Below are 15,789 nucleotides of genomic sequence, written 5' to 3' on the forward strand. Positions count from 1 at the left end.
GGAGTACATGTGGCACCTTAGAGACTAAAATTTATTTGAGCATAAGCTTTCGTGAGCTACAGCTCATTTCATCGGATGTATGCAGTGGAAAATACAGTGGGGAGATTTATATACACAGAGAACATGAAACAATGGGTGTTACCATACACACTGTAACCAGAGTGATCAGGTAAGGTGAGCTATTACCAGCAGGAGAGCGGGGGGAGGGGAAGGGGGAACCTTTTGTAGTGATAATCAAGGTGGGCCATTTCCAGCAGTTGACAAGAACATCTGAGGAACAGTGGGCCGGGGAGGAGGGAATAAACATGGGGAAATACATTTACTTTGTGTAATGACACATCCACTCCCAGTCTTTGTTCAAGCCTTAGTTAATTGTACCCAGTTTGCAAATTAATTCCAATTCAGCAGTCTCTCATTGGAGTCAGTTTTTTTGTTGAAGGATTGCCACTTTTAGGTCTGTAATCGAGTGACCAAAGAGATTGAAGTGTTCAGGAACAGTATCCCTGATAACGTCACGGCAAACCTGGTGGCTGAACTTTGACTTTGTCCTCACCCATAACTATTTTACATTTGGGGACAATGTATACCTTCAAATCAGTGGCACTGCTATGGGTACCCGCATGGCCCCACAGTATGCCAACATTTTTATGGCTGACTTAGAACAACGCTTCCTCAGCTCTCGTCCCCTAATGCCCCTACTCTACTTGCGCTATACTGATGACATCTTCGTCATCTGGACCCATGGAAAAGAAGCCCTTGAGGAATTCCACCATGATTTCAACAATTTCTATCCCACCATCAACCTCAGCCGGGACCAGTCCACACAAGAGATCCACTTCTTAGACACTACGGTGCTAATAAGCGATGATCACATAAACACCACCCTATACCGGAAACCTACTGACCGCTATGCCTACCTACATGCCTCCAGCTTTCATCCAGACCACACCACACAATCCATTGTCTACAGCCAAGCTCTACGATACAACCGCATTTGCTCCAACCCCTCAGACAGAGACAAACACCTACAAGATCTCTATCAAGCGTCCTTACAACTACAATACCCACCTGCTGAAGTGAAGAAACAGATTGACAGAGCCAGAAGAGTACCCAGAAGTCACCTAATACAGGACGGGCCCAACAAAGAAAATAACAGAACGCCACTAGCCGTCACCTTCAGCCCGCAACTAAAACCTCTCCAACGCATCATCAAGGATTTACAACCTATCCTGAAAGACGACCCATCGCTCTCACAGATCTTGGGAGACAGGCCAGTCCTTGCTTAGAGACAGCCCCCCAACCTGAAGCAAATACTCACCAGCAACCACACACCACACAACAAAACCACCAACCTAGGAACCTATCCTTGCAACAAAGCCTGTTGCCAACATATCCACATATCTATTCAGGGGACACTATCATAGGGCCTAATCACATCAGCCACACTATCAGAGGCTCGTTCACCTGCACATCCACCAATGTGATATATGCCATCATGTGCCAGCAATGCCCCTCTGCCATGTACATTGGCCAAACTGGACAGTCTCTACGTAAAAGAATAAATGGACACAAATCAGATGTCAAGAATTATAACATTCAAAAACCAGTCGGAGAACACTTCAATCTCTTTGGTCACTCGATTACAGACCTAAAAGTGGCAATCCTTCAACAAAAAAACTGACTCCAATGAGAGACTGCTGAATTGGAATTAATTTGCAAACTGGGTACAATTAACTAAGGCTTGAACAAAGACTGGGAGTGGATGTGTCATTACACAAAGTAAATGTATTTCCCCATGTTTATTCCCTCCTCCCCGGCCCACTGTTCCTCAGATGTTCTTGTCAACTGCTGGAAATGGCCCACCTTGATTATCACTACAAAAGGTTCCCCCTTCCCCTCCCCCCGCTCTCCTGCTGGTAATAGCTCACCTTACCTGATCACTCTGGTTACAGTGTGTATGGTAACACCCATTGTTTCATGTTCTCTGTGTATATAAATCTCCCCACCGTATCTTCCACTGCATACATCCGATGAAATGAGCTGTAGTTCACAAAAGCTTATGCTCAAATAAATTTTAGTCTCTAAGGTGCCACAAATACTCCTTTTCTTTCTGCAGATACAGACTAACACAGCTGCTACTCTGAAACCTACAGATAAGTTGGCAGTTGCCATACAAACTGTAAGAGGCTAATTAGTTAAGATGAGCTGTTAATAGCCTCTCAAAGTTTGTATGGCAACTGCCAACTTATCTCTGTGTGTGTGTGTATATATATATTTCTTCTTACTAATGTTCCATTCTATGCATCCGATGAAGTGGGCTGTAGCCCACAAAAGCTTATGCTCTAATAAATTTGTTAGTCACTAAGGTGCCACAGGTACTCCTGTTCTTTTAGCAGGAAACAGGACACTCTCCCTGAGAAGCTGGTTTTAATCAGTCCAGGCTCCTGGGGGTGCTAGAGAGGTACATAAGAGGCTCCTCCTCTTCCTCTCTCTTCCTGCAGCTCCTGCTGGTTTCTGTTGTTCCCTCACCTTTTTGCCTGCCTGCCTGCCATGTCTCTTGTGCCCTTCTTCCTCCAGCACAGCACTCCACCATCTCTGCATCTAGAGTGGAGAGAATACATATGCACCAGCACCGGACACAATTTTCTACACTCTGGGTTCTAGTGGCGCCCCCCGCCCCAGTCTGGCTCCTGAGGTGGCCGCCTCAGTTCGCCCCATGGTAAGGCCAGCCCTGCAGCAGAACCAGGGTGGAGCCCATTAACTGCAACCAGAGTTGTGAGTACATCACCTCTGAAAATCAGATGGTAATCATTAGTATATCTGCATTAAAGTCAATGGAGCTATGCCAAATTACACCACCTGAGAATCCAGCACCAGGACCTTTCTAAAGGTGTTTAGGTGCCTAGAGGTCCAGCTGGGCACCTAGGGCTAGATTTACATTTAGGTGCCAACATTTAGACACCAATGGCATTCACAAAATTACTGCTCAGCTGCTGCCTAACCCTGTAGGTATCTAAAGCTCCCTGTGCAGTTTCTGCTGGTGGATCTGTGCAAGGCTGCCTCTGTTCTGACACTGCTGAGCTGCCTGGTACCTAACTCATGTCTAAATCTTTTGGGACCTAACTCATTTTAAGCCCATTCACAGACAAGACACTCTCCTGCCTATCCAACCCAATCTCATAAGTATGCTCAGAGCATGCCTAAGCTCTATGAAAGACAGTCTTACCTAATATATCAGCAACTGGATGCACTGGATCATGGTGTACTTGTAAAAGGTCTAGTCAGGTTCCTGATCAGTGCCTTATGGCTGACAAGCCCCATTCGAGAGCGACACCACTTGTTAGCAGTTTCACAGATCCCCACGTTGTCTGAGTTGGAGTCAAGATTACAGCGCTCTGCTTCCATCCTCTGCATCAAAGCCACTTCATGTTGAGCTGCACCCAGCACCAGATATTCCCTCCAGGTTGAACGGGATTCTGCGCGCTCCTCTCAGCTAATGTTAAATGACTTCATGTCATTTTTTGCATACACTATGGTACTGCCATAAAGGGTGACCCCCCCCCCCACTTTCTAGAGTGGTCTTGAATCACACTGTACAAAATGTTCTTGGGTATATGGTCTCCTCCCATTCTCCTGACATGACAATACCATAGAAACTCCTCTTCTTGAGAGTAGTTTCTAAGTGTGTCAATTCTGCACACTCCAGCACCTCTGTGTTTGGTATTTTGTCTCCCCACTTTATTTTCAGAATCTTATGCAGGCATCTCAGGTGGAAACTGTTCAGTCTCCTGATGTGCCTAGCATACGGAGTCCCTTTTCTGAAGCATAAAGCAGGGATGACAGCATGCAAGTCTAATAGATTTGCATCTTCACTTTAATTGATAGTTTGCTGCTATTCCATACACATTTCTATAATAGCCCAAAATTCTTAGCTGCTTTTCCAGTTCTGTCAGTTCAGGTCAAGATTCCTGCAGATCACAGAACTGAAGTAGCAAAAGCTGTTGATGACACCAAGAGATTTATCCTCTAATGTCAGACACTGGTTCTTCCACCCCTTGGTACATGATCAGTCTTCTTGAAACTGATTGTCAACCCAAAGCTTTTGTATGGTACAGGATTTGAACTCAGGTCTCCCACATGAGTACCCTACCCACTGGCCTATTGGATACAAGAGGGACAAGTATCACCATCTCCTTGGTTATTGGCAAGAAAGGACTGACCTGGCTTAGGCACCTAACTCCCAGAAAGGGCTCACGGCTGATAATCCTGAGTGGAGGGAGTGCTCCCTTTGGCCTGGATTTAGGTGCCTAACTCATTTTGAGGGACTGGGCTTAGGCCACATACCTATCCTCTGCATTTCCTACTGGCTAGTTTAGGTGACCCCCACCTCAAACCCCATGTGCTAGCTTCTGTAAACCCCTTTGAGGCACCTAGCTCTCCCCATGCATTGTATAGGAGCCTGGTACCTAACTCAGGGTGAGAAGTTCACTTTTAAGCAAGACACAAAGTGGTTGCAACACCTAACTTTTAGGTTCCCCTTGTGACTCTAGTCCTAGTGCCTAGATGCCTCTCTCTGAGATGAACTCTCTATTGCCCTTCAGTGTTCAGTGATTTCCACCAGCATGAGTGGGGTGTAAAACACTCCCAGATCAGAATGGTGGCTTTTATAGTTACTCTGCACTGATGTAAATCAGTACAACAACGTACAGGGCAAGAGTCATGCCCTTCATGTCAGTTTGCCCACCTAGAGAGCTAGGATAGTTCTTACCTACATCCTGTGGGAGGCTTAACTGAGTTTCCTCCTGGAAGATGGTATCGAAATGCCAGGTGTTACTATATAACATCACAGCATTAGTGTGACTATTGGTTTAAGAGCAGGGCCTCATGAAGCAAAGCTGAGGAGATTTGACTTTTCTACAAGCCCCTGAGCAGTCACCCAGAAACTCCTGCCCAAACACTACTATACTGGCAGTATTGCAAAGCCAGTTGAACCTTTTCAGAATATTTTACATTTTGATTTGCCTTTGCATGAGGATGCCATCTCCTCAGAACAAGCAAATGGAAAAACACATCAGATACCAACCAGCTCAGTTACAGAAAGATGTGGCCAGTGGCAAAATGGCCACTTCAGGGCTACAGCTGATTGCTCTACCATGTTTAAAGCTAGGTTTCAGAGTAACAGCCGTGTTAGTCTGTATTCGCAAAAAGAAAAGGAGTACTTGTGGCACCTTAGAGACTAACCAATTTATTTGAGCATAAGCTTTCGTGAGCTACAGCTCACTTCATCGGATGCATACTGTGGAAAATGCAGAAGATGTTTTTATACACACAAACCATGAAAAAATGGGTGTTTATCACTACAAAAGGTTTTCTTTCCCCTTACCCCACTCTCCTGCTGGTAATAGCTTATCTAAAGTGATCACTCTCTTTACAGTGTGTATGATAAACACCCATTTTTTCATGGTTTGTGTGTATAAAAACATCTTCTGCATTTTCCACAGTATGCATCCGATGAAGTGAGCTGTAGCTCACGAAAGCTTATGCTCAAATAAATTGGTTAGTCTCTAAGGTGCTACATTTAAAACTGTAGCCACAGAAAGGAATGCGGGGGGGGGGGGATTCATGTGAGAGGACAGCCCTTTTCTAGTCTGCTCTGCTTCTGGGATCTGCTCCTGTAAGGGCTTGTCTATATGGAGATAGTGCACAGCAAGCTGGGGTGTAATTCTACACCTCATTAATTGTCCATGTGGACATTGCTACCTCACACTAAAAGCTCCCAAGTGCAATTTAATCAGCTCCTGTTTCCAAGTGGAGTAGATCGAAGTGCACCAGGGAGCTTTTACTGCATGGTAGCCAGGTTCACAGGAGCAGTTAGCACATGACACTCTAGTGTGCTTTAGATTTACACCTCACTCACTGTTTGTCTAGATAAGCCCTACCCTCCAGTCTGCTACAACTTCCCCTTTCCATCCCTACACTGTGTCAGCTACAGACACATACACCATTGTTTTCATCACCCATGAACTTAGCCTAGAATTGTATTTGGTTTTGGCTGGAAGAATGGTTTAAAGAAAATGTTCAAATAAGGGGAAAATCAACAGGGCTGTGAGAGGGAAATAGAGGGTGTCTACCCCACTACAACTCAGGCTGAAAAAGGGAACATTCTTACCTTGGCATTAGAAAATGCAGAGCACTGGTTTTAAAGCTCAGAGTCATGAGACACCATCTGTAAGCATGATAAAAAGCTGTGGAATTTTCATAACAAATGATTGAATTCACTTTCTGCTTCTTCTGCAGCATGAATATGCCAGCTATTGAGTGCCACAATAAGAACCTGCTAAACTATGTCTGAATATAAAATCTGTCTTCCCCTCTCACTTTCTTTCTGGTGGTGTTGGAGCTGCTGCACAAAAAACAGCGGTCAATCCCTCTAGGCATAAGAGAAAGGTTAAGCCAGCTGATATAGTGTATGGATATCATTCAACTTAGAGATCAAAAACTAACTGATTCCCTTCAGCTTCACAAACTTATGGCTCCTGGTTTATTCTAGCATTAAAAAGCTAACATTTAAGAAGGGAAAGAGGGACAGCAGACATCCAAGATCTAGGATCCTCAAATTACATCGTCTACCATGGTAGCGTCTAAACAACAGACAGTCAGAGAGAGAAACTGCACTTCTTTTGCACACCTCCAATACATCTTCCCTTCCCCACAAACCTAACTTGTCTCCCACCTCCACCCCTGTGTCTGCCACCTGACAGCCTTGATTGACACTGCTTGCATTCACTTCATTATTGCAGCTCCAGTGATCTTTTTAGAAAGGCAAAATAAAATTTAAAAGAAGAACAAGAAAGAAAGAAAATAATTACAACAGGATTTCATCGACAAGAAGAAAGAAGGGACATGTCCCTGTGGGTTTGATCAATAATGCAGCACTTGTTATCTTGATCTTATTAATAAACCACAAGCAGCCCAGATACATTTCTATACGAATCAATCCCTTGCAATGTTTCTGTCACAACTTTGCCAATATATGCAACCCACAAAAAATAAAATAAAATGGTCTGGTTTTATTGACCATCTGAGCACTATCCCCTGTAGCTCATGTAGACTAACATACAGGAGGCGCTCACAGCTCTGGTCTTCTTTTAATTACTCCTGTTTTTTTTCAGGATTTGTTTCATTTTTTTTCATGAGGGGGCATGCACATAGTGGTGATTCCCAGTCGTACACTTCCTTGCTTCTACCCCCTAATGTTTACCTAGGGCCATTCTTTAAACCTGATGTCAGAACTGTAGCAATGTGGGCCTCTGCAATGGATGGCTGCAGTTCTAGGCACCGATCCTGCTCACCTTGAAGTCAACAACAGAGAGCGGAGGATTGGTCTTCCAGTCCCTGTGCAGAAGACAGTGCAGCTGCACACCGTATGTATGGTTGGTTTCTTCTCCTTCCTCTCTGTCCTCTAACCTCTTCCTTTCTCTGTCCTGTGCCCTCCACAGTTCTACTCCTCTGTGCTTCTTCATGCATTTGTGTCCACCATTTCCACAGATTGTCTCATCATATCAAGTGGCAGCAATTGCTTTCCTGGACCAGTGTCAACCCATGATGTCACTTCAAGCTGATCTAGCAATTGAGTTTATGAAACTCTGCTAATCTTAGCTACAGCAAAAGGCTCAAGGCCCCATGAGTAGTTTGGGATTTTCAATTACACAACTTTTCCTCCAGATCAGGGTGTACCTGGGTCACACTGAACTGTATCATTAGAGGAAGCAACCCGTGGAGGGACTGACATGAAAGCAGTGGTCCATGACATGGAACTGCTATTCAGTAGCTGGAAACAAGGAGGAGAATCCAGCACCACATGACCTGGCAACTCTCCACAGGTCATTCCCAACTGCTGCACAGACCACAGATTGGGGAAATTGCTTCTTTAGAATATGGCTATTCTGAGCTAGGGAGAAAACTCACAGGAAGATTAGGAAGGAACTGTAGTAACTCTTTTGCGGTCACTAAGACAGACTCCTCAGTACAGTGGGGATTTGAGTCCAGGTTAATCATATGAAGGGAGTTAATGACTAAGGACTGTGATGAAAATGAAAACCTCCCCCCTTCTCCCATTTGTCCTTCAAGACACAGGCCTCTGCATGTGTGTTATCACCTGGATTTCCATGGTGGCCCCTGAGAAAGCATGTGTGAAAAGAGCTAAAGGGACATTGTATTTCACATGACCCATTCCTGATTAAACAGGCTGATGCACTATTATCAATGGATCACATCCTGGTGTCCTTACTCAGTGTTTACATAGTGCTATAAAATTGACATAATAACACTTACTTTTATTTAGGTGATATCTCCCTATCTTGCTCTCACAAGACTCTCTCTCTGAAGTCAATGAACATTCTGTTTGGGGCAAGACTGAGGGTAAGCCAAGTGTGGCCTTTGGGATTTGATCAAGAGAGAAAACATTAGGCCCAAGTCATAATTATCATTCAAGAAGAATTACAAACAAGAAAGCTAGATTCTACTCCATACTTCTTTATATTAAATCCAAGATCTGGTTAATTTCCCACCATGTTGTGGCAAGATCCATGTTGTATAAAACTCACCCACTGGCTGGCAAATGGCTTAGCTGACAAAAGGAACCTACTGCCTTCCCTGACTTTCTAAAATGATTTCATTGTAGATATTAATGAGTTTTGATAAGCCTGAATATTTGTAGATGAGTCCCACTTCATGCTGAGCCAGCGTAACGTTCTTGAGGAAAATGTAATTAAATTAGACTTGTGAACTATAATGAGTTTCTATTACACCCTGCTGATCGTAGCAGCAACATCTGAAAATTGTATTTCACTGTCTATAACCAAGCAACACCTCCTTTATTAAACACAGGGACGGAGCTAGTCACTCAGGGGACTGCTGCAGTTTCAAACAAAGTTACTTTGTTAAAAAGAGGGAAGGGGAGATGTCATGGCTTATTGTTGTGTAATAATGTACAAGAACAATGGACTATTAATATATTAAGATGGTACTGGATGTCTTAGCAGCAAAACAATGGGCTAGAAAGCATTTCACCTTTATGTCACTCATACAAATTCAGCCTGGTAACGAATAAACGTTGCTACTATCAGAAGCTGTTCGGCGGCCTGTGTTACGAATAGAGGATCTCAGAGGAGATCCTGTAGGACAAAGAAATTGCCAGCTCACTATCCTATCCCTGACAATGGCCAATTGTGAATGTTTTAGAGGAAAGGCACAAAAACCTAAACAGTGCACCTAACTGTATAATTCTGGGCCATAGAGGGAGGTTGTTTTCTGACACAAAGTAGTAGTTAATTACCTGAACATAAGGATGAAAAGCTCTTGTAAATTTTACCTCAGAGGTGTTTGATGGCAGCAGATATTCTAAGTCATACTTAACCCCTTTTTCCTTTTTTTCTTTCCTTTTTTCCCCCCCATTTTATTCATCCATTTGCCTCAATAATTTCCAGCAGCAGTGAGTCTGCATTTCATAAATGAATATTTCCTCTTACCTCTTGTAAATGCATTGGGTCTTCATTTCACAGAGAGCAGTCTCTTCTTCCTGTGCTATGGCTGCTCAGTACCATTCACAAGGAAGTCTCCAGCAGAACTGGAACAAACTGCCCCCTCTTCTTGGCAGTGTTAGAAGGACCATACCATGTTTTTCAAATATATAAATGGCATTAACAGTTGTCCTCATGCGAGTATTGGACCCAAATAAAATCACAGGCTCCCTTAAAGCCAATGGGTACCAAGCACTCTTTCTGGCTCCACAGAAGGAGCAATCAAGCCCCTTTATTAGCCTCACAGCCCCCAGCTGTTTTTACGATCACTTGAGGTACTAGGCCACAGGGCAGGTCAGAGCTAAGCTGGGTGGGCCGAGGGGTTTTCCTCTTTGCAAATGGAGGGGCTGTAATATCAGTTGCAGGCAGTGTGCTGGAGGCAGAAAGCCAGAAGGAAGAGTTGAGTGTTATCCTGGGAGAAAGCAAAGGAGGCAGATCTTTGCGCCAGAGCTTACTGGAGAGGCAGGCTTGCAATGAGGCAGGACATAGTATATCTAGACCTGACAGGCGTTTGTTTAACCTGTTCTGAAAAACCTGCCATGACAGGGATTCCATGACCTCCCTTTGAAGCCTATTTGAGTACTTAACTATCCCTATAGTTAAGAAGTATTTCCTGATATCTAACCTAAATCTCCTTTCCTGCAGCTTATACCAATTACTTCTTGTCCTACCTTCAGTGGACATGGAGAACAATTGATCACCGTCCTCTTTATAACAGCCTTTAACATATCTGAAGACTTATCTGCTCTCTCCCTCCCTCCCCTTCCCCCATCCTGCCATCGCTCTTTTTTCAACAAGATTAAACATGCCAAGTTTTTTAAACCTTTCCTCATAGGTCAGGTTTTCTAAACCTTTTATCATTTTTGTTGCTTTCCTCTGAACTTTCTCCACTTTATCCACATCTTTCTTAAAGTGGAGCGTCCTGAACTGGACACAATACTTCAGCTGAGGTGCCACCGATGCCAATTAAAGCGGGATAATTTTCTCCCATGTATACACCACAAAAAGATATTAGCTTTTTTTGCAGCTGCATCACATTGTTAGCTTATATTCAATTTGTGACCAATATTATCACCAGATCCTATTCGGCAGTACTACTGCCTAACCAGTTATTCCCCATTTTGTAGTGATGTATTTAATTTTTCTTTTCTAAGTGTAGTACTTTGCACTTGTAATTACTGAAATTCATCTTGTTGAATTCAGACCAATTCTCCAATATGTCAACTTCCTTCTGAATTCTAATCCTGTCCTCCAAAATGCTTGGAACCCCTCTTAGCTTGGTGTCAACTGCAAATTTTGTATTCATACTCTCCATTCCATTATCCAAGTCATTTATGAAAATATTGAACAGTATCAGACCTAGGACAGACCCCTCTGGGACACCACTAGACACATCCTCCCAGTTTGACAATGAACCATTGATAACTACTCTCTGAATATGATTTTTCAACCTGTTTTGCATTAACCTTATAGTAATTTAATGTAGACAGAATTTCTCTAGTTCGTTTATGAGAATGTCATGAAGGACTGTGTCAAAAGCCTTATTAAATATCAAAATATATTATATCTACAGAGTTCCCCCATCCGCTGGGTCTATAACCCTGTAAAAGAAGGGAATTAGGCTGGTTTTGTATGATTTGTTCTTGACAAATCCATGCTGGCTGTTACTTATCACACTACTACCCTCTAGGTGCTTACAAACTGATTGTTTAATAATTTATTCCAGTATCTTTCCAGTTATCAAAGTTAGGTTGACTGGTCTATAATTCCGTGGGTCCTCTTTGTTCCCTTTTTTAAAGATAGGTACTATGCCCTTCTCCTGTCCTCTGGGACCTCACTCATCCTGCCAGAATTCTCAAAGAGAATCACTAATGGTTCTGAGATTGCTTCAGCTAGTTCCTTAAGTACCCCAGAATGACTTTCATCAGGCTCTGACAACTTCAATACAACTACATTATCTAAATATTCTTTAACCTGTTTTTTACCTATTCTGGGTTGTGTTCCCGCCTCCTTTTTGTTAATATTACTTGTGTTATGTATCTGTGTCGTGAGGGGACCTGGTCTCCCTTCCTGACAGCTGGGGAGAGAACCGCGAAGGGCAGAATCAGGGTACCCACAGCCACCTCACCAGAAGCAGAGGAGCAGGACAGGAACTGGAAATATAAAAGGCAGGCACTCCAGCTCAGTTAAGCCAGAGCTGCCAGAGGAGCAGGACATCTCGGCCCCCCACTGCTGGAGCCCGGACCCAATGGAGGCCGCTACAATGCCAGAGACCCGGAAGGACCCCACCCTTGGGTTTGGCAGCTTCCCCATCTTTAGGTCAGGAGGCCTGCATTGATCTGACGCCCACCCAAGCTAAGGCACCAGATGGTTTTGCTGGCCATCTTGCCAGAGAGCTAATTTCCACCCCCATCTTCTTCCCCCCCAAATTCTGTGCTGCTCTACCTAACTGCAGGCCAGAGCCCTTAACTGACTGCTGCCCTGCCCTAATTGAGGGCTCGGACATATAGACTGCCTACTGCTCTGCCTGCCTGCAAGCCAGAGCCATTAAGTGATTACAGTCCCGCCTGCGCCAGGCCTATAAACTTACTACTGCCCTGCCTGACTGCAAGCCAGAAGCATTAACTGTGTGCTGTCCCACTCTGGCTGAGTGCCAGGGCTCCCAGACCCAACTATCAGCCAATTCCCCCCCAAACGGAGCTGCCCTAGGAGCAGCTCATTGAGAGGGCATGGTCTCCCTCCCTGACAGACAGGGAGCGAACCACGACAGCCCTACAATCTGGTCACCATTAACCTTTTAGTGAAAACTGAAGCAAAATAGACAGTAACCACCTCAGCCTTCTTGATGTCATGCTCCCCTTCCCCACTAACTAGTGGATCTACACTTTGCATTGTCATTCTTTTGCTCTTAATGCATTTATAAAACCTCCTCTTATTGCCTTTTATGTCCTTTGCTAGGTGTAACTCATTTTGTGCCTTAGCCTTTCTGATTTTGCCTGCATCTGCTTGTGCTATTCTTTTGTACTCACCCTTAGCTATCTGTCCAGGCTTCCACTTTTTGTAGAATTCCTTTTTGATCTTCAGATACTTGAAGAACTCCTGGTGAAGCTCAATGTTTTACCCTCAGTGTTACCTATAGAGATATTATTATTGCATCCATCCTTCCTATCTCATTTTCTCTTCCATCCAAATCTGATCGACACATATCAGTAAAAACCAACAGACTGCTTGGCAGTTGCACACTTTGTAGGATTAAACAAACTGTACGAGCCCGTTGCCCTGATCTAGATCCAAAATTCTACCTCCCATACAATAACTTGTCTAGCCTTGTTCCCTCCAAATTCTGTGTGAGGAAATTACAAAGACATTTTGTATTCAGGCCTGGACTACGCTACAAAGTTAGGTCAATGTCAACTGTCTTGTGTCGACCCAGCTGTGCATGTGTCTACACTTAAATATCTCCCACCGATGTAAATGCCCTTATACAGCGACACTATAAACCACCTCTCTGAGCGACATTGAGCTTTGGTCGATGTACTGAGCTCAACGCAACACGAGTGTAGACACCATATCACCTATGTCAACCGTAACAGTCCTCCAACAGCTATCCCACAATGCCCAACACTGACTGCTCTGGTCACAATTTTGAACTCCATTGCCCAGGAGTCGCAGAGACCACAAGCCCACATCCCTGTAAAGTCCTGCATATTTTTGAAATGCCTTTTCCTGATTGTCCAGCTTGGCAACCACAGCTAGCAGCTCTCCATTGAATCCAATTGCCCAGCTGACCATGCTGGCTACACACTCCAGACACACTCTGGCTTGGAGTAGACAGAAGATATTGGCCATGAGCCAGGACCTCTTGGAGATTTCACGGCAGGCCAGCCAGTCCTGGCAGTTGAGCATGGAAGAGCCCAATTCAGGGGAAGGAATCTCAGGTAAGTGTGTAAATGTATTTCCCATTACAATGATGTACCGTGGTGCTGCCAACTTAACAGGGCACTGCTATCAACTTTTCATTAATTTACTCACACTAGAAGAGCTAGTGTTACAACAAAGAGAGGCAGAGTTGTTGTTATCTGCTTTTCATTCCCCTGTAGAGTTAGGCAAGGGGGACATGCAAACCAGTTTATTTATGTACATTAGGATGTCCCTTGAATCCTCCTGAGAGATCTTAATGAAACTTTTGTGGAGGTACTTGCATTCCTCTCCCAAAGGTTTCCAAGGATGGCAGCCTTATTTCTTCCTCCACGGTAGGACACCAGTCAGCGATACCTTTGGCAGACACCATTGCAGTAAACAGGATAGCGGCATACAGGCCCAGGGGGCTTCAGGAAGCCAGCAGCAGCTATTCTCCCTGTGCCTTTGTTACTCTCAAGCGTGAGATATCTGCTAAAAATCACCACTGCCTGTGGAAAATGGTGCCAATATTCAATCCCACTGCCCTGTACTCAGCGTTTCATGGAGGGCTATACTCACCACAGCTGGTGCTGACAGCGACACCATGTGTGAGCGCTCTGAAGCAGACGTGTGAATAAGCATGTCTTGTGTAAAACTTTAGGGGAGCAAAGGAAGGAGGGGAGATCGGCATCTTAACTTTTGCTTCCTGTTGTGACTAGGCTGACAATCTGACCTCTGTGTCTCTCTTTGCAGTCCATGGAGAATTCCATTACAACCCCTCACTAACGTCCCCCTCTCAACATTCCACATGGCATCAGGGGCTGCTTCCCTACCCCGACCACTCCACACTGGGGGACAGTAAGAGCAAACACAGCTTCACATACACTGGCCTGTGAAAGCCACAATTACTGTATGTCTAGCTAAGATGGCCATGAATGTCCTTTCCCCTTGTTAAGTTCTGTTCTATTACTTACTAAGTTTTTAAATATATTTTATTTTAAATTGCACAGAGCATTTGTCGCACTGGCTTTGTTACTCAATATAGTTCTATAATTTGGAAAATAGTTCGCCTTAATTAGTTCACAATATCTGCTGCAGCAGTACTGAAAGCACCCACTTACTTGTTATTGTACAGTGTGACATAACTCATAGGATCAGTGACACACACAGTGTAATGATCAGAAATGTATAGCAAACACCACAGAATTAATAGGTGCATAAACAGTGGCATATTCATAGTTGCACACCAAGCACCATACATCACATCAGCAGGGCCAGGTAGATAATGAATTACTGTGGCTCACTGTTAAAGTGCTGTTTCAAAGCCTCCCAGCTGTATATCTCCATGCTGAGCTCTTCTAATATTTGCTGTGTCTGGGTGTTCAAACTCACAGCAGAGAGCCCGCCATCCTGGCGGCAACTTCCCCCACTTTGTTTAACAGATATTATAAAGAACACAAGAGGCAGCTATAGTCATTGGGATTTTTTTCACTGAGATTCAATCTTGTAAGCAAGCAACCTCTAGCATCCCTTCAATCTATCAAAAGTGTATTCAACTGTCATTCTGCACCTGCTGAGCCGGTAGCTGAATCTTTCTTTGGTGCTGTGGACATGGCTGGTGTATGGTTTCATGAGCCAAGGGAGCAAGAGATAGCCTGGGTCCCCCAGGATCACTGTTGGCAATTCAATATCATCAATGGTAATCCACTGGTCGGGAAAGAAATCCCCTATTTGTAGCTTTCTGGACAATCCTATGTTCTTACCGATGCGAGTATCATGCACCTTCCCTGACCAGCCAACACTGATGTCGGTGAAGCTTTCCCGATGATCCACCACTGCTTGTATAACCATAGAAAAACAGTCCTTTCTGATGATGTACTCTGTGGCAAGGTGGTCTGGTGCCAAAATAGGGATGTGTGTGCAATCTATTGCTCCACCTTAGTTGGGGAACCCCACTGCTGCAGATCCATCCACTATGTCCTGAATATTGCCAAGAACCATAGTCCTGAGTAGCAGTAGATGATTAATGGCCCTGCACACTTGCAGAACAGTGGCCCCCTCAGCAAATTTTCCAACTCCCACCCCACTGATCAGTAGCAAGCTGGAAGTTTCCACAGTGCGATCGCCACTCACTTCTCCAGGGTCAGTGAAGCTCTCATTTTGGTGTCCCTACACTGGAGGGCTGGGGCAAGCTCAGCACACAAATCCAGAAAAGTGGCCTTGTGCATACAAAAGTTCTGCAGCCACTGCTTGTCTTCCCAAACTCGCATTATGATGCAATCCCCAGGGCCGGTGCAACCACTAGGCG

This window comes from Chelonia mydas, chromosome 13 (genome assembly GCF_015237465.2).
Source record: "Chelonia mydas isolate rCheMyd1 chromosome 13, rCheMyd1.pri.v2, whole genome shotgun sequence".
In the NCBI taxonomy this organism is placed as follows: Eukaryota; Metazoa; Chordata; order Testudines; family Cheloniidae; genus Chelonia; species Chelonia mydas.